We start from the raw sequence: 19,414 nt of genomic DNA on the forward strand, positions 1-19,414 counted from the left end.
ACATCGTGCTTCCTTCAACCACTTGGGCCAGACCACTGATGTAACAGTTGGTGCAGTTTGTTGGTGTCCTCTATTGATAGATAAATGGTTATAAGCCCACTTGGGCAGAACCTTCCGAAATCTCTGTGAAATATGAGATGTTAAACTTGGTGTGTCTGTGAATAGATAGACTATTAATGTAATTATCATGTTTCCATTCATGAGATTGTGGAATTCCACCGTGTTTGTAGAAATCTATCCATTTTGAACTGACTGCATGTCACTGCACATTGTTTTTGGTATTTTGCCACACTCTAAAATGGCCAACATGTTTACTTGCACTAGCGCAGCACCTTTGAAATAGTTCTTTGTTTATTTTTAAACTTATGGATTTAAATTTGATTGTGTGTACGGGGATTCACAAACGTGATCAAGGCCTAACCGCCGAAACGCGTTGTTTGTTGCCGAAATAAATCTATACTTATTTGCAGAAGGAAGGTGTCCGAGTAATCTTTTTTGAAATGAAGGAGATCGTGGAAAGTATATATATATATATATATATATATATATATATATATATATATAATCACTAAAAAAGCTATAAGTTTTAGGGGTGTTATAGTTAGCTGGACATTTCACTCATAGAAAACCATTGAAATTGCTCCTATATAGTTAGTTGTACTAACTATGTTTCGCGCACCCGCAATCCACTGCTGATGATGTCACATATTACATCATTCATGACATGATCAGTGACATCACTGATGACATCTCATCAGGAAAAAAAAGCAAGATAAACGTAGTGATAGTAGAAAATAGGAAAGACAAGTAAAGGACAGAGAGAGAAAAAGGTAGTTAGACAAGGTGAGTGAGGCTGAAAAAACCAGTATTAATAATGACAGAAAGACTGTAAAGAAGAAAGAAGGGAAATAATGAGAATAAGTAACGGAAACTAAAGGAAAGTAAAAAGAGTTAAGGAAGGCGAATAAGAGATAGATTTAACAATGACCAAGACACAAAGAGAAGAGAATGATTAAAAAGTATTTCTGTTTCTTATACTTACCTTAGAAATAGTAACAAACTAATAGTACATTTGTTTTAAAAATATACTATCTGTGGAAGAAAAGAAAAAATAGAGTTATAATATACATTTCATAAAACAAAAAAAAGTAGGAGTGCAGGAAACAGAAAGTGAAACAAAGGAAGAGAAAGGGAGAGAGAGAGAGGGACAGAATGTGTAGTGTATAAATCAATGACTAAGATGACTTAGTAAAAGAGAGGAAGGGACTGAGGGAATGACTGTGGAAAAGAAAGTATGGTGAGGGAGGAAAGGAGAGTGTGATGAGTAATGGAAGATGAGAGAAACAATGTGTAAAACAAAAGGACTAAGGGTAGAGGAGTGACTTAATAAGAGTGTTAAGGCACTAAGAGAAATAGAGTTAAGAAGAGTGAGTGAGAGAAGGTGAATGGGGTAGAGACAGGGAAGGAGTGTAAGGGATGGACAAACGGAAATAGAGTAGGCTAAGGGGACTGAATTATGGATTGAAGTATGGTGAATGAGGAGAAGTGAAGGAAGCAGAGTAAGGGAACAGGGGTGAGGTAGGGTAACAGAAGGGCATTGAGATTGAGGAAAAAGGGGTGATAGAGGGTGGATAAAGGCGAGTGAGCATGAGACAAGGGGAGTGAGAAAGGAAAGAGACAGAGGAAGTGAATGAAACAGTGACAGAAGGGGACTCAGGAAAGGAGCAAAGAAAGGTAAATGACGAAATGTAGATGAGTTAAAGGGAGTGACCGTGAGAGAAGGGGACTGACAAAGTGAGGAGAGGAAAGGTAGTTAGGGTAAGAGAGAGGGAGTGAGGGAAGTATAGGGAGAAACAGAAATAAAAAACCAATGAAAAAGTATTTTTTAGTAGTCGTACTCACTTTATAAATGTAATATCTGTGGAAGAGAATAAACAAATCAGTTATAATAAATATTTGTGAATACAAAATAACTTGTACAATATGTTATATGGTTTATTTTTGCTGTTCTCAGAATATATTGATTTTCACTATAAACAGTGAGCTCAATACTACTCATCATATAACAGCGGGGAAAAAAACCACAATCAAAATGATTGTGTTTAAAAAAACCCAGACAACATTTAATTACATAATGTAAATATGAGAAAAAAACATGTCTTAAATGTTTTTCTCTAAATCACAATTTATTGTGTAAGTTTGCTACATCTTCAACAATCGCAAAGTAATAAAATAATATGACTTATTTTTAAATACCTCTCAATAAACTTCCGTACAAGCATGTTTTACCAACATTTATCTGAAGTAGTCATTTTGTTCTCAGAGACTATTCCTCACGGCCAAATAGTATGAGTAAAGTCCTTATTACTTAATTGTACTCTTAACCATTCTTTTCCCGACCTTTAGAATAAAACGTTCCAACGTGTTCTGTACCATGAAACATTACTTAAACCTGTACCTGATACTCTCACTATGCCAAATACAAGTTTCAGTTTTTAAATTTCATCACCCTCACTCGCACGATACTTCTGAACAACAGAGTATCTTTTCTTAACAGTACTAATCTTCCTACGCCAAGTAATTTTACTGAAATTTGGGTTGCAAAAACACCAGATAGGAATTTGGTAAGTCAAAAGGCAAACGTTTTTTAAAAGTCAATTGACTATCATTACAGTGAGTCCACCCTGTTGGAGATTTCAAATAAGCTGTTTAATGTCCTGATGTTGTTGAAGGACCATCATGGAAGATAATTGCTACAGTTACAAAAGTTCTCCCAGAAATTGATAGTTGAGAAGCCACAACATTTTTAATTGAAGTTGTCAATTTTGTTCCATCAGGTCTGCACCGTTGAAACATTAAAATTACATACTGTCCATATCTTCGGATAAATAATGTTGATAACATTTCTGAGTTACATTGAGAACAGACCATGTTTTGATGCGCATCTCTAACTAGATTATTAAAAGACACTGCTTTACAGTCTGGTAATGTTAAATATATAAATCTTTTAGTGTGTATGTCAGTAAAACTTGAAAATGAACAATTGTCGCAGTTATGTTGCCATTTATAAGAAAGGCCAAAAAGACTATCACTATCTACACCTTCATCTTGTAAAACTGTAAGCATATACATAATAAATTCTTGACAATCTTGCTGAATATTCTGAGAAAATTGATTTAGTCCAGGACATATATCTAAAACATTTTGAAGTTCAGAAACATTTACTATTTGACTATTATCACTGTTACATTTCTGAAACACAGAATTTAGTGAACAACAAAATGTTTGGTCCTGATTTTCAACAATCTGTTGCTGTAAACTTTTAAGAAAAAAAACAACATTAACCACTACATTTGCATAGCAGTTGACACCAGAACTGTTTTCAAATTTAAATCCAACAATCTCTTCAGTAGTAACCTTTTGCTTTTTGCTACCAATCACAAGTTCATATGATTTTTTTCGTTTCTCTACTACTTCAGTACATGTTTCCTCATATCTCCTTTTTCGACCTACCACACACTTTTCAATTAAAGGATATTGAGGTAAACTAGGAGCATATTCTCTTCTTAACCTGTTATACTCCTTCACACAATTTAGATCTGCACTAATCTTTGTCTCATCAAAATCAATCAGATACAATTCAGATAAAGTTCTAACACAAGATAAAGCAACATAGGCCATACCCTCTTTGAACACAGTACTTCCAATATTTATCAAAGCACTATCTACACTTAAACCTTGAGATTTATGAATAGTCACCGCATATGCCAAACAAACAGGAAACTGTTTTCGTCTGACATATACATCTTTTACAAGCAAAAATCGATTTGAACAACGACTGACTTGTTGTACCTCTTCAATTCCATCAAATTTGATTTTTAAAAATTCAATCTCATCTCTATTTGGGTAATTCACAAAACCAACAACATTACCCATTGCTCCATTCACCAAACCTCTTTCCACATGTAAATTTCTTCGTAAAATTATACGACAATTTAAACATATATACAGATTCTTTTCTAAACCAGCAGTTTTGGATATTGATTTCTCTAAAGAATCCAATTTTAATTTCAACCTTTCTGACAAAATAATAGTACTTCCTTCATGCTCTATTCTATTTTTAGCTTCCAGTTTCTTAATTTCTTGATTTTCTAACTTCAAAATTTTTTCATTGAACTTAGAACATTCTTGTAGAGTTGGCATCAAGCATATACCTAATTTTTCTTCTGCCTCTTTACTATATATTTTCTCTGCCACATTATTTTCATTTGAAAACAAATTGGAAAGTAATCGTGTTCGTAAAGTTTCTTTGGCATGTTCACTTAGTTTTCCAATTCTTATATCTTGAAGAATATTTCCATATTTAGCATCCTTTGCCTGTCGCATATTTTGGATGAGTTCAGTATATTTGAAATGTGACCATATATTAACATTTCCAATACTTCCCAGGCACTTTCTGGGGTCTTCATGTGTAACAGTTTTAAATACAGGTTGTCCTTTTACAGGAGTTAGCTGCAGTAGATCTCCAAAAACTATGGCTTGTTTGCCTCCAAATAACACATCATACTATGTTTTAAGAATCTGTTGCTTTCTTAAATGCACAAAGGCAAGCATTAAATTTGATACCATGCTTACCTCATCAATAATGAGAAGTTTCATTTTTTTAAGGACTCTAGAAACTTCACAACAAGCTTCTCCAGATAGCTTGTGGTATTGTAATTTATTTTCATGTTCAACTGGCAGCATCAATAAACGTTGTAAAGTAATCCCTTTAATGTTGTGTGCTGCCAACCCAGTTGGAGCAGTAACAACACAAGAGAGTGATGACTCAGTTCTTTGCTGTAGATATGTGGCAATTCCTTTAATTAGAAAACTTTTTCCAGTTCCAGCTTCTCCACTCACATATAGTCAGACAGGTTGAAATGACATACATGAGCATTCTTTTTTCTCATGACGAAAACCATGCTCAATCTGCTCTGTCACTTCATCATATATTTGTTTTTGCTCAAGATTAAGTTGCTTTTCCAATTCTTCTAAACTTATTACATCCTCTTGAACTTGTTCCATTGCTCTTTCCACCTCATCCATGGCAGTGGCTGTTTCATTTTGGATAATTGGTTGTCCTAGTGGATCTTGACTCAACGAAGCAGAACTTTGACTATCTTGAGAACTGTCTCTAGCAATCTCCGCTGCTATTGTTGCTTCTTGCTCTATTTCGTCCTTCAACATTTGCAGATAATTAGTAAAAACAGGACATTCTATACTCTTTTTAGATGCGTTGAATGAATCTTCATAACTGTCAAAGCCACCAAGTAGTTCCTCTTCTTTACGCCATGGTTTAAAGAGTTGCGAAAGAGCTAAATAGTAAAATTCTCTTTTGTCAGGAGTTTCACTACTCAGCTTTTGGTGATTAATCAAATATCCTTTTCTTTGTTTCACCAGACATCCTTCACATCCAATCACAGCATATACACCTTTATCAATATTCTCTGTAATATTCCTTTTAAAAGTGTAGTTTTGTAGTATTTCATACAGACACATGTTTTCAAGCAGATTACTTCTATTTGGATAGTATGTATCCAACATGTTTGTCTTCAGAATGTCTGTACGGTTTGGTTCTTTCTCTGCTAAATATTCAATTTCTTGAACAGGTTTAAAAACTCGGTTTCGTGTTCTTGCAAGACCTAAACTCACCTAAATGATTGTTCGAGATTTTGCGTAAAGACTTGCTGATGATAATCGATCACAACATTCATATGCTCCAATTTCTCGATGAGATAACATCTTCAAACTGTAGGTATACAATTTCTTACTTAGGCTCTTTTCATGGGAAATGTCTTCCCACATATCCTTTAGTTCCGTCTTTTCAGATTTGGTGATGTAAGATGTTACATATCGAGCCACAGCAATAGAGTTGTCTGAAACATATTGAATATCCATGTTAGTATTCCACATGGACAAAATGACTGGGTTCTAGGGCCATATGTATGAAGCGAAAATCCTGTCGCAAACGCTGCAAATCATTAAAAATAGCGTTTGCGACAAAAAAATTGCTAATCCCAATGTATGAAGGCGAAAATGCATGCAAAAGAAGGAATCGCTATTTAGAGAGTTCCAAACCTTGTGAAAGTGTTAAATTGCGAAATCCATAGCGATTTCCAAATTTGCACTGAAACCGGTTAGCGAAAATCGCTAATCTGGAAATCGCAAATAAGAATTCGCAATGGTATGTATCAACCATTCGCAAATAGCGATTTTAGGTAAATCGCAATTTAAGGAATCGCAATTACCATCAAGTGGGAGCAGGTGGTAACCAGGTGCAAAGTATAATATGAAGCCCAGAATGCAACACACTCTTTCCAACAATGTCTGGGCTCTACATGATAGTGAGAAGGCGAAGACTGAGAGCTGTGGCACAGAGGAGGAGACTGCAGGAGAGGATATTCCGTTTGCGCACCACCATCTACCTGCGCACTGAGGAGGACATCTACACCCATTACAGACTGGAGGAAGAGAGCATACTTGATTTAATTGAGGAACTCAGGCCCCACCTAGAACACCCCACCCGCAGGACACAAGCCATACCCACACACATCCAGGGCCTGTGTTCACTACACCTGCTGGCCTCAGGTAGTTTTCAGGGGGTCATAGCCTCAGCAGGAGGGGTGTCACAAAGTGCCCTGTCGCGCTTCTTCCATGCGTTCCTCGACGCCATGACACATAGGATGCAACACCACATACACTTCCCCAGCATCCCACAGGAACTAGCACAGACCAAGCAGGACTTTTACAACATTGCCCAATTCCCCCACGTTATAGGATGTATAGATGGGACACATGTTGCTATTTCACCCCCCTGAAACGTAGAGTATGTATTCCGGAACAGGAAATATTACCACTCACTTAACATACAGATGGTGTGTGATGCCAAAAACATCATCACAGACATAGTGGCTAAGTATCCTGGAAGCACACATGACGCCTTTATATTTCGTCACAGTGGGCTATACCGTAGACTCTCAAGAGGTGAATTTGGAGATGGATACCTACTAGGTAAAAGCACACAATGACAGCCCACATTTCCAATGACTAGCATGTGCATTACAGTGACTGACCTTTAAACATTTCCACCCACAGGGGACAGTGCCTATGCAGTCCGGGATTTCATCCTGACACCCTACCTAAATCCTGCCACTGCTGGGGAGCGGCGCTACAACCGGGCACGCATTTCAACAAGAGGCACCATCGAAAGAACCTTTAGCATATTGAAGAGCAGATTCAGATGCATACATACAAGTGGAGGAGCCCTCCAATACAGCCCTGAAAAGTGCTACAAAATTGTAGTAGCTTGTGCCATGCTGCACAACATTGCAACCAGGAAAGGGACACCAATGGAGTTGAGTGACTCAGAATCCTCCGACGTGGAGGGACCTGGACCTGTACACATGGAAGCTGGCGTAGCTGTTGCTGCAGCTGGGCGACAGAGGCGTGATGAGATCATGCGCAACTACTTCTAGGTGAGTAATAATGAGACAATGACAACTTAAGCGTTTGCTAATGTGTTTAATGTGCTATCGCAACAATGTCACACATCCAAATATACAGAAATGAACTCTCCCAATCCAATGCACATGTTGAAATCACAGTGCAACAATTTTAGTGTAATAACAGCAAATGCAACACTGTTTCTGGCCCTATTTCTCCCCTGTGAGTAATTGTCATTTGGCAGCAGATCCTATTGGTGTGTGGCAGGCCTGTTGCTCCTGCCACTACGGCGCCTCTCAACAGTGGGTGGTGGGGTGTTGGAGCTCCGCACTGACTGGGAGTCCTCCTCACTGGGGGTCAGCACCCCTGGACCAGCAGTACGCAGGGCACGCAGTTCATCCAGGGCAGAAGTTGACTGCACTACAACAGTGGCGATATCCTGAATTCCGTGAGAGAACTCATGCTGGGTCTCTATGGTACGCCTTGCCAGCATATTGGTAGATGAGGCCAGCCGGTTTATTGCGCGAGTGTAGTGGTCCATGCGGGCCATCTCTTTGCGCCTGGCTGCGCATTCTGCACGCAACTCGGCAGTTAACTCCTGCACAGCCCCCCTGATTTCTTCGCGCATTCCCCTGTACCTTGCCCTAATCTCTCGCTGAATTGCCTTCATATGTTTTGCTTGTAGGCGGTGTACTTGGAGCAGGTGCAGTTCCAGCCCAGCAAAAACAAAATCATCATGATGCTCACTGGAGCTGAAGCCCGTGCGGGGTCTACGCCTGCCTGTGCCCTGTGGTCTTGACTCCTGCTGCTGGGAAACTGGTGCATCAGACTGCACTATCTCATTGTTGTCCTCATCCTCTTCTTCCATGATTCTCAATGGCCTCACGATCCTCCTTCTGTGTCCCTGTGGTGGGATGAAAGCACTGTCCTCCCCATCTGTGTCCTGGCCCTGGCTAGCTTCTCCAGAGGCTTGGGGTCCTGTGTCACTTGCACTGGTTGTTGCCCTTCTAGTTGCAGGTGCTGTGGATAGAACAGCACATATTAATTTTAACTTTACTTGTGTCATTCACCTTTCCTTACCTGCACATGTGAAAATTGCATGAGATGGATGCTACTTCCAACATTACTGACTATTGTGACTACATCTCCCAAAATGCATTCCTGTGACTGCCTGTGTACTTGCTCTAGGCTGACATGTGGTTCCCCTTATCCCTAGGTCGCTGCAGGGGGTTGCTGGGGGTGGTTTAGGGTGGAAAGGCATGCTTCTTACCTGGTCTTGCAGCTAGGTGGGCTGAGCTGTCTAGCACGGACACACCCGCAACACTCTGTGGAGGCAGTGTGCCCTCTACCAGTTCTTCAAGTGGTGTTGAGTCTGAGACATTGGAGGTTCCCCCACCGGTGAGCTGGGACTGCTCCAGCCTGGCAGCCAATTTTTCTTTGGAGCGCTGGCGCAGGTCGTACCAGCGCTTGCGCAAAACTTCTACAGTCCTGTGTGTCACTCCAAGGGCATTTACTTTGGCTTGTATGCCTTCCCAGATGCGTCTCTTTCTAGCTTCTGGCACCTTGTGTGAGCTCCTCCCAAATAAAATGTCATGGTTTGGCACAATCTCTGTGATGAGGGTTTCAAGTTCTGCCTCAGAGAACTTCAGCTTTCTCTTCCTGGCTGTTTCCCCTTCTTGCTGCTCCTGCTGGGTTGCTGGAACATCCTTATTCCCACTTTCTGCCATGGCTCCTGAATAGCAAACAACACTCTCACACTCTCTCACAATCAATCCTGAAGCACCATGGGAAATCACTCACTTCCTGGATGGTGATGTCATCAACAAGCATCAGGATGGCGATTGGATGTTTCCCAAAAAACGCAAAATAACGATTTTTTCGATGGAAAATTGCAATTTTGCGATTTCGCAATTTTGCGATTTTTTTCTGATTAGGGAATCGCTATTGTCTTTCACGCAAATATTTAGCAATTATGGATGAATCGCTAAATATTTGCGATTGTGTTGATACATGCCGATTTGCGATTCTGATTTTGCGATTCGGTAAAATTCGCAATTTCAGAATCGCAAATCGAGTTCTTGATACATATGGCCCCTAGTCATTTATGTATTTTGACTCTTCGTTTCGTCTTAAATTGTATGTATTTTTTGGTGATTTTCTTGTGACAGTATGTCGCAAAGACGACATAAAATTGTTCACTCTTACTTTTGGAATTACTGCTCGTGGAAATCCAAAGCGACATTTGGTATAGAATTTATCCTTTAATTTTAATTTTTGTTGACAATATTTGCCACAACGATGGCTTTGAAATCGTAACGCTTTCCCTCTTAAGTCCTTATCAATTGTACTTTTGGGTATATCACATGTTGCATATTCTTCAATGAAAGACAGTAAAGTGTCATCTGAGTCTTTTCCAAATTTGGGAGCATCTTTGATCCATAATAGCATATGAATATGAGGAGCACCTCTCGCTTGATACTCTTTTCTCCAAAAGAAATCCAGAACTTCGCCAAGAGGAGGATTTTTTTTGTTTGTAATAAAAGACATCATAGCTTCAAATCTATGATTAAAATATCTGCAAACATTAACTGGATCCAAAGAGCACAGTTCTCCAGGTGCCTTGTACTCTATATTTTCGATGTTTGCATTTGCCTCTTGAAGAAATTCAAGTAAATCTTCCCAAGCATACTCAGCACAGCTTAGAGTTAGAAACCATGTAGGTGCTTCTAAGTTTCTTAGCATACATTTCAAATCCCCATGACGACAGTACCAATACTCATTAGTACCACGCTGACATGCCATTAGATTAATTGGGTGAGAATCCAAAACAGTGTCTTTCTGTTGGACTTTATCCATAAACTCCCTTGCTGAAACATTTTGCAGATGTACTCCACTTTTTAGTATATGGTTTACTGCATAAGAAAGTCCAGATAAGTCACTCTCAAACAGAAGATGAAACAAATATGGAATACATTGACGAAATCTCGGATCTTCTGCATATAATCTTGTTGTCTGGTATTCAGATGCAGGAATCTGCATAGGTCGGTCATCATATCATGCACCTTGACCTGTTGGAAATAACTGAGGAAAACAACGAGCTTCCAAGCTCTCTTCCCATACACTAATGGGAGTTCCTTCTGCTTTTTTCATCTGAAATAATTCAATAGCATTCCCCATTGATTCTTTGGAATGCAGTGGATGAACACTGTAATGTTCATAAATTTCTGCACTTCTGGACACATCCACTTTTTCAATTTGTCCAGCAGACAAATCATTTTCCTATTATTCATTTATTTCTTCTTCTCCTACGTATACATTTTTATAGTATTTATTGTTTTTGACCAAATACAACATTGCCTTTTTGGCTTTTCTAACATCCACTAAATCTTGCCAGATTTTCTTACTCTTTGTAGGCACACCATTAACTAGAATATCTAAAGGTTCCTCTTCTACATTTTCAACACCAATTGTCTCAATGTTTTTCTTTAAATCAAGAGGCAAATATACAACTCTTCCCTTTAATCCTCTTTGTAAATCTGAAGGATTTAATTTCCCTGTCTTAGGCTCCATACGAACAATAGGCTGAAATGGATGCACACATTGAATCAGAATAGTCTCATAGGTATTTAAATCTTTCAGTTCAGATGGAATACTCACCAACTCAAGATTATTATGTACAGCTCTAGCAGGCATTCTATTATCACTTAATTTATTACAACAATATTTACAAATGCGTTGATCAGAACCCAAATCAAAACAATTTTCTACCAACAAATAAGTTGCACAATTTTTCCACTCATAAATATTTTCCTCTTCACTTTTTAAATATAAATCAACTAACCTGGTTTGATTTTTGTAATGAGTGCGTCGACAACACACACAAGGAAAATGTGTTTTTTTACCTGCAATAACCTTAAACTTTGTTATTTCTTGTTCATAATTTTCAGTATTAAAATTCCGAACATTTTCTACCACATGTCCTATTACTGTATCAGTTTCTACACTGTCTTCTTCGGGACTAAAGTAACTAACCTCAATTTCTTCACATATCTTCTTAACATCTAATTCAGATGCATGCAAAAGAGCACTATTTAACTGTTTGAGCTTAAGTGCAGGACTTTTTGCATAATACAACCTTCTCACTAATTTCCTTACTTCGGTATGATGCACTGCTAACATCCTGAAATGGTGAAAAACACTCTGGCATACTTTTTTAGAAAGGCAAGCCAGAGAATACCCCTGCAGGCCTGTTTTTTCTCTCACTCTGCAAGGGTCTAATTCTTGCAACATTTTAACTTTTTTTTAAAGACTTTTCTTAGCCTACTTACGTAAAAAATTGCAAAAGAAATCAATTGAATCCTGTCGTACACTGCAAATACTACTACAATTCCAAGTGTAGACAGGAGCCTTTGGACGTCTCCCTAAAACTTCATCAGCTATCACCTCTTCTGTATTTCTAGGCACAATTTTCTCTTTTTCAATAGGACAACCGTCCTTCACCCCATATGCTCGACCACTGGTGTCAACTGCATGCAACAAATCATTAGTTTGAAAGTAACTCTCTTCATTAAGAAATGGCTCAGAACTTGACCTATGCATCCATTTTCCAGAAACAACATCACAAAAATTAGTCAGATTAATTACTCTTTTCCATTTACTCTTAGCTTTTAAAACTCTGATTCCCTTATTCAGTGTATTTATTGTATTAATTACTAAAACAAATAACTTTTTTTGTCTCAAATGCGCGTTCAACAATATTCTCAATATACTTTTTTTCTTATAAAAAGCAGAATTCCTTTTAGAAATTTTTAAATTTTTTAATAAATAGAAACTACTCTATTATAAAACATACGCTTCCTGATTTCCGCAAACTGATTACTACGTCTATTCATTTGTTCACCGCAGAGTTGGGAAACATTTTTCTTTTTTCTCTGATTTCTCCTTGTAGATACTATCAAATGTTTTTCCTTTACCTCTTTATCCCAAAAAATTTTCCTTTGACATAATTTGTTTATAAAATCCTTGGTTGTCCGTCCTTTGTTGATTACGTAATTCTTCTAATTGTTTTCTCTTCGAATAGTATGTCTGTTTTTTTTTTTTTCTTATTTCATTTTTGTTCGGCATGTTGATTTTTCTTTCTGTTCAAAATTATAATCTGTTATGAATAAAGAAAAAAAATAATACAGACCTCTGCTAACATATACCATAGAAATTATAACCACTAAATAATGTAAACACTGGTTCAGTTTATAAGTAAAATTAAGGCATAGCAACAGTCTCTGAACAGAGTAGGAAATCATGTACTGAGTGCTGTTTGTGACTTGATGGCAGTGCATTGGTGTCTCAACATTATAGACGTATTTGCTGAGAATAATATTTCAGGGTTAAGAATAATACGGTAGTTTTCAGGCGGTGTAGGGGGTCATAGTGGAATTAATGTTTTTGACCCTAATCTCTAACACACTTCATTAAAACATTTATTCTCATATTAATCAAAAACATGAACGATCAATACTACAAGAAGACTGACTCGAAAAATGTTTTATTATAAATTAAAAATGTATTCGTCAATGTCAAACATTTCATAGTCCAATAAAACTTGCAACAAGACTTCATCCGGTATTTCATTTTCATCATAACCAAAATTTTCATTTTCCAATTCAAAATATTCTACCACTTCAACAAAAGCACTGTCCAAACTCTCATCCAAAAAATCTTCATTTCCAGTATCATTTTACTCTGGAAAAAGTCCATCTTTCACTTCCTCTAATAAATCACTTGAGATGTTAAAATTCAAAGCAACGTTTTCTTGATGTTCTTCCATTGTATCAATAATATTATGTTGCTGGTCCTTCCCAAAAAAATATAAAGACTTAATTATATTTTTTTCACAAATAGCTAATTAAAAACTACATTTACCAATTTTATAAGTACATACATTACCATACTTTTAAACACATTAACTATTCAAATTAATCTGCCACCTTCCTCTTTTTTGAAAACAGACTCATACTGTGATCCTAGACACATAACACTATCCTTTGCAATTTATTTAATTTAATTACTGCAGTCAAAGGGGGTCTTACTGTGAATTTTGTTTAAGGGTTTTCTGGACTGTAGAACTGTTGAAAGACTTTATAATTTATTTCTGGGGATGGATTTTCTGAGTTTAGCACAATAAATTGGTGTTTAAACTGTGTACAGACTTAAGGAAGAACTCACAGCGCAGAAATGTAAATTCACTAAAAAGATTACTACTTGCCACAGAGACAGTTGCTTTTGCCTTTGAACAGCACACTCAGCATCTAAATTGCAAAGCATGTACAAAATTTCATGCTAAGCATGAGCAATCATATCATAATAGACCTCTGCAAATGCATATAAAAGGGTGTAGAGAGATGGTACAGGCACAGATATAGAGAGATGGTGCTGATGAAAAATGAAATAACGCAGGCAGACAGTAAACTGTTACAGTCAGAGAATAGATGGTGCACTGCTGCAAGTAAAAGAAGAGATGCAGCAGTTACAAAAAAATAAGGTGTAGAGACACAGTGAGATGAAAGGAGCAGAAAGACACATAGTGCAGGCAGAGACAGACATAGTAGATTGCATGTAACATGCTGGTCATGCCACAGCATGGAGGGGGAAGATGGCGGCCGAGTAGAACGCCCGGTCGGAGAGCTCTGAGACTCAGCATGAGAGTATAAGGAAAATGCGGCAATCTACACGCCAATCTACACCGTGAAACTGTCGGAGTGAGAAACAGAAAGAAGCGGTAAGACTGGAGACCCGTTAGTACCTATGGGGAAGCAAGTAGCACCGACAAAGTGATTGCAAAAAATCAGAGCCGGCTTTGATATTCTCACCAGGGAATGTAGAACAACAGATAGGAAGGTTTAAAATAAACACAAGAAACGTCTTCGAACGTTTCCGAACGGCTATGGAAAATGACTGTTTACCTGATTACCGATCCACCCCCACCACGGAGGGAGTTTGGAATTCCTCATATGCAGAGCTTGACGCGCGGGAATACGGATCTTACAGGAGTCTGGACGGCGGCGAGAAAGGCAAGCTCGTCCTGCAGGAAGGCTTCCGGGAGGCTTGGCTTCCAGTTCCGGGGCATAAGCAGCAGAGTTAAGCCGAAACTAAGCTCACTAGCATACGAGGTATACAGAGGAGGCGACGCAGATAGGAAAGCCTCAGCTTTAAGGTTTGATACTCCCTTTAATGCGAGGGGGTATATTGCAGACTTTTTTACCAACTATAGCGCAGATAAGGAGGTAAATTACCTTGCACTAAAACACATGAGCGTGGCACTGGAAAAAGGAAAGGAGGAGGAGGGTGAGAAGGGTGGTGAAGAAAAGACTGACGAAGCTGTGAAAAATAAGGATTTGGAAGCTGTAAAAAATAAGGATTTGCTCACCATACATAAAGGCTTGGGGGTTCCAGTAACAGGTAATAAAAAGGGAGCAGAAAGAGACGGGAAGTCTCTAGACGTAGTATCCTGCTACAGTCTCAGAAACAGAAGCTTCCTTAAACAGGAGCAGTACCCAAAAAACATAACTCCAAGAGAAGTGAAGAAAAGAAAACCGAAAAAGCCCAGAAAGACGCCTCAAGAGACCACCAAAAATAGCACTGAAAGTGGGAAACAAACCACTGAAGAAAAAAAGACCTTAGCATTGAAAAGTAAGCTCAAATTCACCCCTTCTTTAAGAACCTTTTTTAAAGTCCAAAACCAACAGCAGTCATATACAGTTGCAAACAAAACGAGCCAACTTGACCCCTTATCGGAAACCTCTGAATTGGCACTAATACAAAACAATCAACTGCTCACATTAGGAACTACGCGCTTGCCTCAAATTGACAGCCCTAGAAAGACTCATGAAATGCTAAATATCAACAGAGAAGCATCCAAATATATAGGAGACAAAAGTCATATGCACACGCAACTTACAGAGGAACCAGCAATTTTTCCTATACCTCAAGAAATGGCAGAAGCAGCCGCAACAATGGACCTTCAAGATGAAAACAATGGAAATAATGAAGGTACGGAGAGGAGCGAAGAAACCATACAAAAGACACAAGAGGTTGAAAAAACAAGTCCTAAAAATCAGACGAATGAGTTCCTAGAGAGAATTTGGACTGAGATGAGAGATAAATTCGCCATATCAGAAACCAAGCAAGACAAAATTCAAGAAGTATGCGAGAAATTGGATGGTAAACTAAACGCTCTAGGAGCAAGAGTGACAGCTGTGGAAGGGGAAGTAACTGTCCTGAATAAAAAAGTAGAAAGTAATCGGAAAGAGCTAAGTGCATTGAAACAGGAAGGAAAAAATCTGAGCGAGAAGCTAGAATCGCTTGAAAATCAAGCCAGGAAAAACAACATCCGAATCCTGAATGTACCAGAGAACGAAGAAGGATCTGACATCAAGAAGTTTATTGCAGAACTCTTAGTGGAACATTTTCCCTGGATCGACATAGAGCAATTAAAGGAAGACATGCAAAGAGTTCACAGAGATCCTTTCGGAAAAAACCAGGAGAGAAAAACACCCAGGAAAATACTCGTTAATTTCAAAACTTATACATCAAAGGAGAAAATTCTTGGTGAGGCCCTGAAAAAAGGTAGCTTTAATAAAGGCTCATGGTCCTTCAGAATCAGGTCCGATATGTCTAAAGCTTCACAAGATAGGCAATGGGAACTGGGGAAACTCATGCCGGAACTACAATCACTGGGTGCCACAGTGCAAATGAAATTTCCACCCTCTTTAAGACTTATGTGGCGCAATAAAATGAGGAATATTAGAGACCCCGAAGAAGTAAAAACTCTACTTGAGCTTATGAGAGATAAAAATCGTATGGAAAACCCCGCAAGTTAATAGAAGTTCTCAAAATAGGAATTCTAATAAAAGAAAAACATGTGCAAGAAACCACAGAAGCAAACCAAAAGGTGTAGAGCGCAATAAGTATAAAAAAATAAACATATACCGCACTCAAGTTAGGAGTCAAAGAGCTACAAAGGGGTTAAAATGAAAACCCTAAGAAAAGAAAAAGGAGGCTTCCCCAGGGAGGGTAAGGATAGAGTACAAAACAAAAAAACAAAAAAAATATCAAGAAATAAAAAATGGGTGGGGAGCAAAATGGGGAAAAAAACAAAAAAAATAATCCTCAAACATTGGGAAAAATGGAATGAACGGAAAGTCGAAGCCCCTACTGAAACATGGAGTAATTGTATTCTAAATACACTAACAACAAACAGGATAGATGGGAGAAATTAGTAAAAAAATCAAAATACTATGCTGGAATGTAAATGGAATGAGAACAAAAAGCAGAAGGAATAAAATCCTAGAATACATCAGGACAACGGAAAGTGAAATCATTATATTACAAGAGACACATCTTCTAAAAGAAGAATGGGATCAGACAATGAAAAACTTAAGATGGATAGACTCGTATGTTTGTACAAATCAAAGCTGTAACATTAAAGGAGTAGCCATAATCATCAAAAAATCACTAAAAGCAACCATGGAATGCTCGGAAGTCGACAGTAAGGGTAGGTGGGCAATAACTAAAGTAAAAATGGAAAACAATTCATTCACAATAGCAGGTTACTATGGCCCTAACCTTGACGACCCTGAGCCACTTCAAAACTTATATACACACTTGTTATCGATCACCACCCCGATAATTCTAGGAGGAGATTTCAATCTTATACTAGATCCTAAAGTAGACAGGTCCCCCCCAGGAAGGCAATCCAATCTACCAAAAATGAGGGAATGGATTGGGATATATAAAACAGACTTAGATCTGATAGATATATGGAAGGATAAAGGAGACAAAAGCCAGCCCTATACATTACACAACAAAATATTGGGACATAGGTCAAGAATAGACTACTTCTTGGTAGATAGAAGCTTAGTTGAAAGCGTAACAAACTTAACTCATTTACCAGCCCATTTATCAGATCATTCCGCTGTACAGTTAACAGTTCAAATTAAAGAAGTCACAACACTAAAGAGATTTACAGTCGAAAGGGCTATGTTAGTAGACCAGCAAATCATACAGGAACTTAAAACTGAAACAGAAAACTTTTTTGAAAACAATAAACATGGCACAGCAAAACAAGTTACCTGGGATGCATATAAGGCCGTAATAAGGGGTAAGCTACTTAGCTTAGGGTCATATAAATCTAAGAAACTAAAGCAAGAGATAACAGGTCTGGAAAAGAACATAAACATCCTAGATACCCAAATACTGGAGGAAATAGACCCTGTTAAGAAAGAATATTTACAAAAGGACAGACAGAAACAGAAAGATTCCCTATGTGATATTCTCGAGGATAGAATACGATCAAGATGGGAAACAAGTAAGCTGGCAAACCACGAGTACGGGGAAGAATGCGGAATTATAAAATATTCACAAAGATTTTAGCAGCTAGACTAGGAAGACTCATGCCTCAGCTTATACATCCTGATCAAAAAGGCTTCACAAAAGGCAGACAACTACACAAACTTACACACGAACTTTTGAGCGCTGTAGATATTGCCACATTAAAGAAGATTCCTCTAACAATATTAACTGTCGATGCCGCTAAGGCATTCGATAGAGTAAACTGGTCCTTTCTGAAGAAAATAATGACTAAAAATAATCTAGGCGATTCCCTTTTACATGCCGTAGGGGAAATTTATAAAAATCCAAGATCTAAAATCTTGATCAACGGCAACCTTACAAATGATATCAGAATACAAAGAGGTACCAGACAGGGATGCCCCCTTTCTCCTTTGCTTTTTAATCTATACATCGAGCCTTTAGCAAACAAGCTTAGAGCCAATAAGGAAATAACCCCCTTCAAATACCAGGGATGGGAAAAAAAGATTGCACTTTATGCTGATGACCTGATGTTATTCACGGATAACTATATCAATTCAAAACTAGTCATAGAAAAAACTTTAAACAACTTCGGGGAGGTCTCAGGATATCTAGTCAATCATACCAAAACTGAAATCATGACATGGAATACACACCTAAATAACCCTAACGTCAGGCAAGAAATAAAATACCTGGGTATCCTAGTAAATCATGATCTAAAAAAAATTCCACAGGAAAACCTAAATAGAGTAGCACGTGAGGTAAGGAAATTACTTAAAGTATGGTCCACCCTGCCCTTAAGTTTTATAGGGAGGTCAAATATCATCAAGATGACTGTACTGCCTAAATACACATACCTCTTTAACAACATCCCACTAGAATTTTAAAAAGATGCATTAACGAAACTACAGGGGGAAATCACTAGCTTTATTTGGGCCTCTAAAGGAATAAGAATATCAAGAAAAAAACTCAGGAGAAAAAAAGAGTATGGAGGGATAGCAAGCCCAGACCTTACGGAATACCACAGGGCATTCCACTTCAAAAACATGCGAACACTTTTAAATATTCACCAATACTATCCAGAATATTTACAGGCAATGACAGAAGCCGAGGATCATTTTCTGTTCAAATTTGGACATCCAAAATACTTTAAAAAAATCAAATTAAAGATACTAGAGGAGGCAGCTAAATTATGGCTTCAAATCAGAAAAATGCTAAACATTCCCTATTATAGCTCATTGGCACCGGTATGGGACTCACCTGGAACCCCGGAATGCTTAAAAGACGCAATGGCTAACCCTCTGAAACAAGCTAACATCAAGTATTGGGGCCAACTTATAAACGGATCAACACTAATCTCCTGGGAAAAACTACACACAATTTCCAACGGGACAATTTCTAAATTCAAGTATTACCAACTAAACAGCTGGGCAAAAACAATTCTGGACAACGACAAAGACAGTAAAAATCTTGAAAAAGAAATTATAAAAACCTTACCCATAAAAAAGGAAATTGCAAAGTGGTACTGGACCTTTATAATGACAGGAGATGAAAACACTCAGAC

This window comes from Lissotriton helveticus, chromosome 6, assembly GCF_964261635.1.
Source record: "Lissotriton helveticus chromosome 6, aLisHel1.1, whole genome shotgun sequence".
Taxonomy (NCBI): Eukaryota; Metazoa; Chordata; class Amphibia; order Caudata; family Salamandridae; genus Lissotriton; species Lissotriton helveticus.